We start from the raw sequence: 9,875 nt of genomic DNA on the forward strand, positions 1-9,875 counted from the left end.
CCGAACCTGGGTAAAACATTGTGTCCCCTGCCTCCTGTTACCATCCGCCTAGACGCACAGTTCGGGACCCCCTACCCAAGATCCGCCGGTTTTGACACCGACACTAGGGATCAAACCCTAACAAAACTAACTCGATTACATGATAGATCCCATCCAACCCATCACCGTCCAGCAAGCCTACGATGGAATTACTCACGCACGGCGGTGAGCATCATGAAATTGGTGATGGGGGATGGTTGATGATGACAATGGCGACGGATTCCCATCTCCGGAGACCCGAACGGACTCCAGATCAGCCCTCCTGAGAGGTTTTAGGGCTTGGCGGCGGCTTTGTATCGTAAAACGCGGTGATTTCTTCTCTCTGAATTTTTTCTCCCTGAAACACAATATATGGAGTTGGAGTCGGAGAGGCAACAGGGGGCCCACGAGATAGGGGGCGCGCCCCCCACCCTCATGGAGAGGTGGTGGGCCCCCTGGCCTTCATCTTTTGCAGGTATTTTTCATATTTTCTAAAAAGTTGCTCCGTGAAGTTTCAGGTCATTCCGAGAACGTTTGTTTCTGCACATAATAACACCATGGTAATTCTGCTGAAAACAACGTCAGTCCGGGTTAGTTCCATTAAAATCATGCAAGTTAGAGTCCAAAACAAGGGCAAATGTGTTTGGAAAAGTAGATACGACGGAGACGTATCATCGGTCTGGGCCGCTTCATCCAACAATACCACCGAATCAAAGTATGACATGCTGGTAAGCAGTATGACTATTATCGTCCACAACTCTTTGTGTTCTACTCGTGCATATAACATCTACGCATAGACCTGGCTCGGATGCCACTGTTGGGGAACGACGTAATTTCAAAAAAAAATCCTTTGCACAAGCAAGATCTATCTAGGAGATGCATAGCAACGAGAGGGGAGAGTGTTGTCCACGTACCCTCGTAGACCAAAAGCGGAAGCGTTATGACAATGCGATTGATGTAGTCGTACGTCTTCACGATCCGACTGATCCTAGCACCGAAGGTACGGCACCTCCGTGATCTGCACATGTTCAGCTCGGTGACGTCCCATGAACTCTAGATCAAGCTGAGGTCGAGGGAGAGTTTCGTCAGCACGACGGCGTGATGACGGTGATGATGAAGTTACCGACGCAGGGCTTCGCCTAAGCACTACAACGATATGACCGAGGTGGAAATCTGTGGAGGGGGGCACCACACATGGCTAAACAATCAACTTGTGTGTCTATGGGGTGCCCCCTCCGCCATATATAAAGGAGTGGAATAGGGGAGGGGGCGTCCCTCTCTATGGCGCGCCCAAGGGAAGTCCTACTCCCACCGGGAGTAGGATTCCCCCTCCCCCCTTCCCTAGTTGGAGTAGGAGAGGAAGGAAGGAGGAGAGAGGGAGAAGGAAAGGGAGGGGGCGGCCCCCCACCCAATTCGGATTGGGCTTGGGGGGCGCTCCCACCTTGGCCGCCTCCTCCTCTCTCCCACTAAGGCCCAATAAGGCCCATATACTCCCTGGGGGGGTTCCGGTAACCTCCCGGTGCTCCGCTAAATGCCCGAACTCACCCGGAACCATAGCGATGTCCAAACATAGCCATCCAATATATCGATCTTTATGTCTCGACCATTTTGAGACTCCTCGTCATGTCCGCGATCATATCCGGGACTCTGAACAACCTTCGGTACATCAAAACACATAAACTCATAATACCGATCTTCACCGAACGTTAAGCGTGCGGACCCTACGGGTTCAAGAACTATGTAGACATGACCGAGACTCATCTCCGGTCAATAAACAATAGCGGAACCTGGATGCTCATATTGGTTCCTACATATTCTACGAAGATCTTTATCGGTCAAACCGCATAACAACATACGTTGTTCCCTTTGTCATTGGTATGTTAGTTGCCTGAGATTCGATCGTCGGTATCTCAATACCTAGTTCAATCTCATTACCAGCAAGTCTCTTTACTCATTCCATAATACTTCATCCTGTAACTAACTCATTAGTCACATTGCTTGCAAGGCTTATAGTGATCAGTATTACCATGAGGGCCCAGAGATACCTCTCTGAAACACGGAGTGACAAATCCTAATCTTGATTCATGCCAACCCAAAAAATACCTTCGGAAACACCTGTAGAGCATCTTTATAATCACCCATTTACATTGTGATGTTTGATTGCACGCAAAGTGTTCCTCCGAATATTTGGGAGTTGCACAATCTCATAGTCCGAGGAACATGTATAAGTCATGAAGAAAGCAGTAGCAATAAAACTGTAACGATCATAATGCTAAGCTAATAAATGGGTCTTGTCCATTACACCGTTATCCTAATGATGTGATCTCGTTCATCAGATGACAACACATGTCTATGGCTTGGAAACATGACCATCTTTGATAAACAAGCTTGTCAAGTAGAGGCATACTAGGGACACTCTGTTTGTCTATGTATTCACACATGTATCATGTTTCCGGTTAATACAATTCTAGCATGAATAATAAACATTTATCATGAATTCAGGAAATAAATAATAACTTTATTATTGCCTCTAGGGCATATTTCCTTCACACTAGTGCGCAACTGAGAATAGTTGGCGATGTCGAATCTCACTCCGCGCCTTTCAACAAGTTCTTCTTTGGCGGAGTGCTTGGCCAAGACAGTAGGTTGTCCTGGCTCTCAGAAGCTGGTGCCGGTGATTACAACATCGTCGGCCTGAGTTTCTGATGGCTTAATTGGACTCGATGATTCAGTGCTCAAAGGATTGACGTCTGTGGGATCACTGGAGAGGCCAGGAATTTCTGGTGGGACATCATGGATAGTCTCTTCTGGTTGTTGCAAGGAGGCTTCAGACACTAAAATTTGTTGCTCCGGTTCATGGGCTTTAGGGTCTTCAGCCGTCTTGGTCATTTTTTCTTTCTTGCTAGGCTTTGCTTTTCCCCTGTAAAGGGTTGCGAAGGTTAGTACGAAGGCAAGGATAAAGTGATAGAAAATAAAAATGCTTACCCAAGGGCAGTCTTGAAAGCCGGTAGCTGAGTCTATGATGAGTCGCCAGAAGAGGAGTGAGAAGTACCCTGGTAATTTGAATCGGAAGAATTAAGTGGCTGACGAATAAGACCCGCCAAAGGATAAAAGGAGTTTAAATTTGAAAAGACCTCGTTTGGACGTTTCCGCAGAGCTAGAGTATTTGGTAAACCAGAAGATAACTCTCCACCTCCGCTGGTCCGAGTCTGAGATGGCTCTCGTGCTGCTGTTGCTTCAAAAGAAAGTGAGGATCCAAATGAGCTAAGGGGTGTGAAAACCTTACTTCCCGGGTTACTTGATGAATTTTCTATCTTGGCAAAGGCTCTGAGTCGGAGTAAGTAGTAGTTACCTCTTCTTCGCCCGCTTGACTGGCCCCCGTGTCATCCTGATGATAATCAGTGTCAATAAGATAGTTGAAAAAGGAGCCAAGGGAATCAAGGGCTACCTCCGACTCAGAACTGTCGTCTAATTCAAACATCTCGGAGGTACTTGGTTTTTTCTTATTCTTTTTTGCGGTTCTCTTGGCCGCTTTTGCTTTGGACCTGGCTTTCTTGGCGGCTTCATGGTCATATTCCTTATTCCAAAAATCGGATTCAACTTGTGAAAATCATGAAAGTTGAGACAACAGAACATGGGAATGATAAGACAAAGTAAATAGCTTGGAGATTTACAGCGGGTGGCGGGTTAAGTTTGCAGAAAGGGTTCAGTCCCACTTTACTCTAGCTTTCCAGGCTTTCGTTCAGAAGGGTCTTGGTCATTTCATTGATTGCATTATTAGTTAAACTTCCAGAGTTATAGTGCAGTGGATCTTTTGCATCACCCGTACAATCACACATTAAGCCGGGTCGACGACTCAAGGGTATGATTCTCCAAGAAATCCAGCATCAAACCAAGTCAACCCCGGTTAACCCATTTCCCAGTAGGGCCTTGACCTTTGCAATAGTGGGTTTGATCTTCGCACGTTCAACAGTTGTAAGCTTTTCAGGAAGATGATGTTTCGGGTCAAGCCATTGGACACGATAACCTGGCAGTGGATTCTCATCAGCCGGAGAAGTGTCTTTACAGTAAAACCATGTCTGGTTCCAATCCTTGGGGTGACTCGGCGGGCAAGCATACGGGAAGATAGCATCTCTTCTCCGTTGAATTGAGATCCCACCAAGTTCTAAGCTGGGGCCATTGGTAAATTCGTTCTGCAGGTTCAGATAGAAATATTCCCTGAAGAGTTCAACATTGGGTTCTTCTTGAAGATATACTCCACAGAAGACTTAAAAATTACAGATATTTGACACGGAATTGGGTCCGATATCTTGAGGATGAAGTTGAAAGAAGTGCAGAACGTCTCAGAAAAACTTGGACCCAGGAGGGGAAAAGCCCCAGTTCATATGATCAGTAAAAACAATGACCTCACCATCCTGCGGATGAGGTTTTGTCTCATTGGGTTTGGGAGCGCGCCAGTGAAGGATGTTTTTTGCTGGTAAAAAACCGACTTTGACATAGTCCTTGAGTGTGTTCTTAGTGACTATGGAGGGAACCCAATTGCAGAAAGTAGTGGCCTTTGGCATCGTAAGAGAAGAAGCCTGGGAAGAAAGAAAATTAGCCCGTTTAAGTTGATCTGTTTAGCCGAAGATAAACGTTATAGCATATGTTGATATTGGCGGCTTAACGGGGCCTAATGACATATGACTACTTATGACTGGTGATGTAAGCCGCCATGACAAGCAATGAAATTGAAGAGCAGATTCTGCTAAGTGTTGGACAAACAAGTTTCGCAGATTGGTGTAATCAGTTTCGGATCTAACGTTGTTCAAAAAATAAAATAAAATCAAAACCTATAAAACAACACCGGAAGAGCTAATGCACTGCCAAGATTTCTGCATCTAGGAGACTTGTTCAGCGATTAAGCGAAGGGATAGAAACAGGTTGCACGTGTTTTTAAAGCCATCTTTGGATCAAAGTGAAGATTAAAAAGAGGTATGACGAAGAATGATGATGAACTCTAAGAACTTCAGAACCCTAATGGAGATCTATGATGGGGAAGATGAGGTACTTACTGGATCCAATGAACAACGGAGAGGAGCCGCAGATTTTTCTCTGGTCTCGTTCAGGTTGATGCAGCAGCCAGGGTTGAGGAAGTCGACGAGGCCGCTGGCAGCGTTGCTCAGGTGCGCGGGTGCTTCGCGAGAGAGGGAGGTTGAAGACGAGAAGGAAAGGGAGAAATGAGAAGGCTGACTGACCCTATTAATAAGGGAATGGGTAACAGGCGGACGCGAGAATCGAGGAGGTCAATGAATGATTATCTAGTGACTCGGATGCCTCGATCTTCGGGATAACTATTAAAGATAAAGATCTGTTAAGATTTGTTGGGAATTTTGTATTAATATTTATGACAGGTGATGTCACGGCGGGTTACCGCAATCCCAGGGAATGACGTCATGGCGGGTTACAATATCTCGCAAAAGAACGAATGAGGAAGGATTTTTTTAAGTATAAGATTGATATGAACAAGCTCAAATCAACATGGGGCCTAATGTTGGGGATATAGATATTGAGTGTAACATGCCCAAGAGGGGCCGGGTTATACTCATGATGGTTCATAAAAGACAAAGCCCATGAGGATATTAAGGATGGCGTTTCACGGAGCAGGCTGCTAAGGGCCAGAAGCCCAAAAGCGACTTAAGACCCATAGGTGTAAACCATCATGTATGTATGACTTGTATTGTAAGGAAAGTGTAACTAGTCACCGAGCCGGGCACGTTGTCTATGAGCCGGCCGGGACTTTGTAAGCCACCGGGTGTCAACCTGTGTATATAAAGGGGCGACCCGACGGCGGGTTAAGGACAGGAAACTACAGATCGAAAGCTAGGTCAAGCGGATTCGCTCCCTAGTAATCAAAACCTAAGCAATACTACCTCAAACTGGATTAGGCCTTTACCTTCACCGCAAGGGGACGAACCAGTATAAACTCCCTGTGTCCTTTGTCCCGTTTAACCCCTTTAAGCTAACCTAGTGCGATGACTCCACGACTAAGTTCTCACACTAGGACATATGCTGTGACTATTCCACGACAAAATGTGTCGTTAGTAGATGAGGGCATCACATAGTTATCTGTTTTTGCTAAGTTTGTCGATGTGCATTACGTGAGAGCAAGTGCAAAGATGTTAGCTGAGTCATAGTACTAGGTAGTGTGAAAACAGCAACTTCCTTGATAAAGAAACTTTCATCTAAATTGGTGTCACCATTGCATCTGTAGTCCAACGGTTAGGATAATTGTCTTCCAAGCAATAGACCCGGGTTTGACTCCCGGCAGACGCAATTTTTTCCTAAGGTGCTGCCACTTACTTGTTCCATGATATTAACTTTTTATTTTACATGGAAACTTTTTCAATGATATTTACTTTTTATTATACATGGAAACTTTTTTAGAGGACGCTCTGATTTTATATTCTATCTATCTATATATCTATAAACCTATAAAAAGACCCTGTGGGGCAGATCCAACAGATCTTGGTCATCCATTAGCGTAATCCGACAGTCCTTATTGCCCTAATGGTTTGCAACTAAACACATTTAGCGCTAAACGCGTTTATTGCTAATCAATCATTTCTCTCCCCGACCCCCTTCCTTAGGTATCCTTTCACATGAAAGGAAACTGCCATAGCGATCCGTCGTGCGATCCCCTTCCCTACGTACCCTTTCACACCAAAGGAAACTGCCACAGCGAACCGTCATGCGATCCGCTTCCTTGCATAACCTTTCACATGAAAGGAAACTGCCACAGGGAACCGCCCCAAGGCGCTGCCCCATCACCTCGCTTCAGCGACGCACACTGCCCCCATTGCCTCGATCCGCAACTGCTTCAAGGACGCCGCCCCTCACATCTCTGTGCCGCCTCTAACCATCGCCTTTCCTGGCCTCGGCCGTAGCGCCGCCGCCGTAACTTCAAGGATGCCGGCTGTCGGGGACGCCGCCTAGACCACCTGGTTGACCGGCGCGGGCATGTCGGAGGTGCCGCCTGGACCGCCCATCGCCGTCGGACCTGTCAGGGACGTCGCACGACCATCCGTTGGTCTCGGGCTGTCAGTTGGTGTCGGGCTGTCGGACCATCATGGACACTGCCTGGACCGCCTGCCTGTCCCTCTCTGTCGGGCCTAGGTCATCAGTGCCGCCATCAGGGGATGCCGCCGTCAAACACGCAGCCGCCGCGCCAAAGGTCTTTCATCTCTACTTTCTTCATTTCTTCCAGAGAAGATTAATTCATGTTTCACTGAACAGAAAAGCAGCCTGTATGCACTAAAAACTGAACCCAAATCAGGCTTCATAAAACTGAACCAAAAGCAGCCTTATGTGCACACATTCAACAGTTATTAAGCTTCATTACCAACATGCGCTATGAAACAACTAGGTTACACAATGATATGGAACTTTTGGTAGCAACTGGGTAGTGGATCAGTTGTGCTGATTTCAATGAATTGTGCTTAGATTTTTGGATTTCTCTTTTAACGGCCTGAGGACAGGGTATGTGCCCCCTCCCCTGGTCACTTGCATATGCCATTAACTACGTTGGACTAGTATAACGCCCGTGCGTTGCCACGGGCTCTTCAAAATTTATAATCAGTGTCTTTCATTTATCATCCCCTCATATTGGGTGATTATGGGGTGCTCTAATTAGAAACACAACAATCAAATATTAGGAAATTTCACCGAACGAACAACAACGAATAATACGATATCTATCAAACGAATAAAATGACGTCATATTTTTGGTCCGTCATGCACTTCTTTTGAAAAGTGCCTATCCCTTTTAGAATCAACCCACTGTTTGCTCGCACGCAAAAAAAATACATCTCTAAAGTGGGGAACCGATCGGTGCCAAAAAGAACTCAAACTCCTATCCAATCTCGACTTCATGCTCTTCCACTTCCATTGATAAAGATGGGACGTCAAGGGTTTCATCTTGATGACCTCGAGCAGCCGCCGACATCCCTCCCCACATCTACCCCTACCCCCTGCTGCCGCTTTCACTGTCCTTGCTCCTCGAGGGAGCTAGGGACACAATGTTCTCTAGGATGGGCATGACCAGATCCACGAGGAGGCCACATTCTTCCATGGGAACCCAACCAAGCACACCACCCTCCGCAACCATCCAATCCCAGCCTAACAAATTCAAGACCCGCCATCGATCCACAAATCAGGCTCGCCGCATCCAGGTTCACTGCAAGTCTGCGACGAGTCTGTAGTCGACATCTTGACTTTGGCTATCCCCACGGAAGAATCATCAGATCCTGCTTACTTTTACCATCACTTCGTCTCTTCCCAAGGCAGCGACACCACCCAGCCAATCACCACCACCGCTTGCGGCTTGCCTACATAAAATCATGAGAAATCCCCACGGCGGTGCTGTAAGATCACCTTGGCGACCTCGACAGTGACCGACTGGTCTAAGATCTAAGCTAGCCGCTCTTTGTAGAAACCAATAGAAGTAGGCATGTGACTCAGATTTGTTCTTTGGTGTGCATGCGTTTCTTGTTGCCCACCAACTCTTGTCTACAACTCGCCTATCTCTGTACCAGCTCTTGGTCTACAACTCGCCTATCTCCATGCTCGAGACGACCAAGCTCGATGCGCAAGCCGCATACGTCTGCTAGAGCTATATCCAGGCCCTATGATTTTTGGATCACTGGCACTATGGGTGCCAAGACCGGAGTCGCCCTCATCCACCAAGTGGATCAAGGAGGCCCACCACCTAGACTCTACATCGCAACATTTTGTGTTTTCCTATAAAAAGTAAAGAACCTTCTCTAATAAACGTAAATATAACCTTATGGTTTTATAGTCTCAACTTTCCTACACTCCAATACCAGAAGGATTTCTTGGTTTTATTTAATGACCTTCTTGAATGTCATTCACTTAGAAAGGAAGTAATACAATCTGTGATATTAAGGCAAATTATTAGTCATATTAAAGTGCAAAAGGCCCTATAGGAGTCAAAGCATGACTTTTATGGTTATACTGTAATTTGCAAGATCTGAGATTTATGCAAGTGTACAATTAGAGAAGAGCCAATTAAATAGATTTTCACATTCAGAATAGTACGATTAGCAGTAGCACTTCAATTTTTTCATGTTTGATCAGCTTGCTAGGTGGTTATCACTAAGCATGTTGGAACGATGAGCATAACCTAACTTAGTTCAGTACGTGTTGCTGCAAATTAGTTCAGTACGTACGAAGCTGTTGCTAATTTCAATGCCTGGCTGTTGCAAGTTTCTAATGAAAAAGTACTTCAGGTCAAAGGTCAGGGAATATACACTTTTGTTATCATGGTTGTTTCCTTATAGTGAACAACTTTGATCACCACTTCAGTAGCTACTATCTATAAGAAGACATTAGCTAAGTAGATACAGGCAAAGAAAGCATGTAGGCAAAACCAGAATTAAAAACATCCTTCTCAATGGAGCTCGTGCAGTTCGGAAGACCCTAATCATCGATGAGGGACCCCTCCGATGGTAGCATGGCGTGACAATTGCCGTCAATGACGACACCCAAAGTACCTTGCACAATCCATCGATCCAGTTCGGAACAATCAAGCACATACCTTGCAAAGTGATGTGGATCTGAAGCAGAGGTGGGAAGGTAAAGGCTCAGGTGAGGTGGAATGAGACATTGATATAGACGTGCACGCATGAGAATAAGGCGGTGCCCAGGATGGATCTCCATCGGAGGAGGCCGGATCCGCTGGGGAGGAGGTCGCTGTAGTACCTGCCATCTGTGCGATGGATCACGGGGCTGGCAGGTAGGGGGGGGGATAGGAGGGAGCGGGTGGGCTAGAGCGAAGATGGCGGGTGCCCCCGACGACG

General features: G+C 46.3%; 1 non-coding gene across 1 annotated transcript; it reads left to right on the forward strand.

The window, feature by feature from the left end:
• Nucleotides 1-6,261: 6,261 nt before the first annotated feature.
• TRNAG-UCC (transfer RNA glycine (anticodon UCC)) lies at nt 6,262-6,333 on the forward strand. The gene has a single exon. It is a non-coding gene; the product is annotated as a tRNA-Gly (tRNA).
• Nucleotides 6,334-9,875: the final 3,542 nt, after the last annotated feature.

Source organism: Triticum urartu, chromosome 7A (assembly GCF_056163025.1).
Source record: "Triticum urartu cultivar PI428250 chromosome 7A, HENAU_Tu73, whole genome shotgun sequence".
NCBI classification, from domain to species: Eukaryota; Viridiplantae; Streptophyta; class Magnoliopsida; order Poales; family Poaceae; genus Triticum; species Triticum urartu.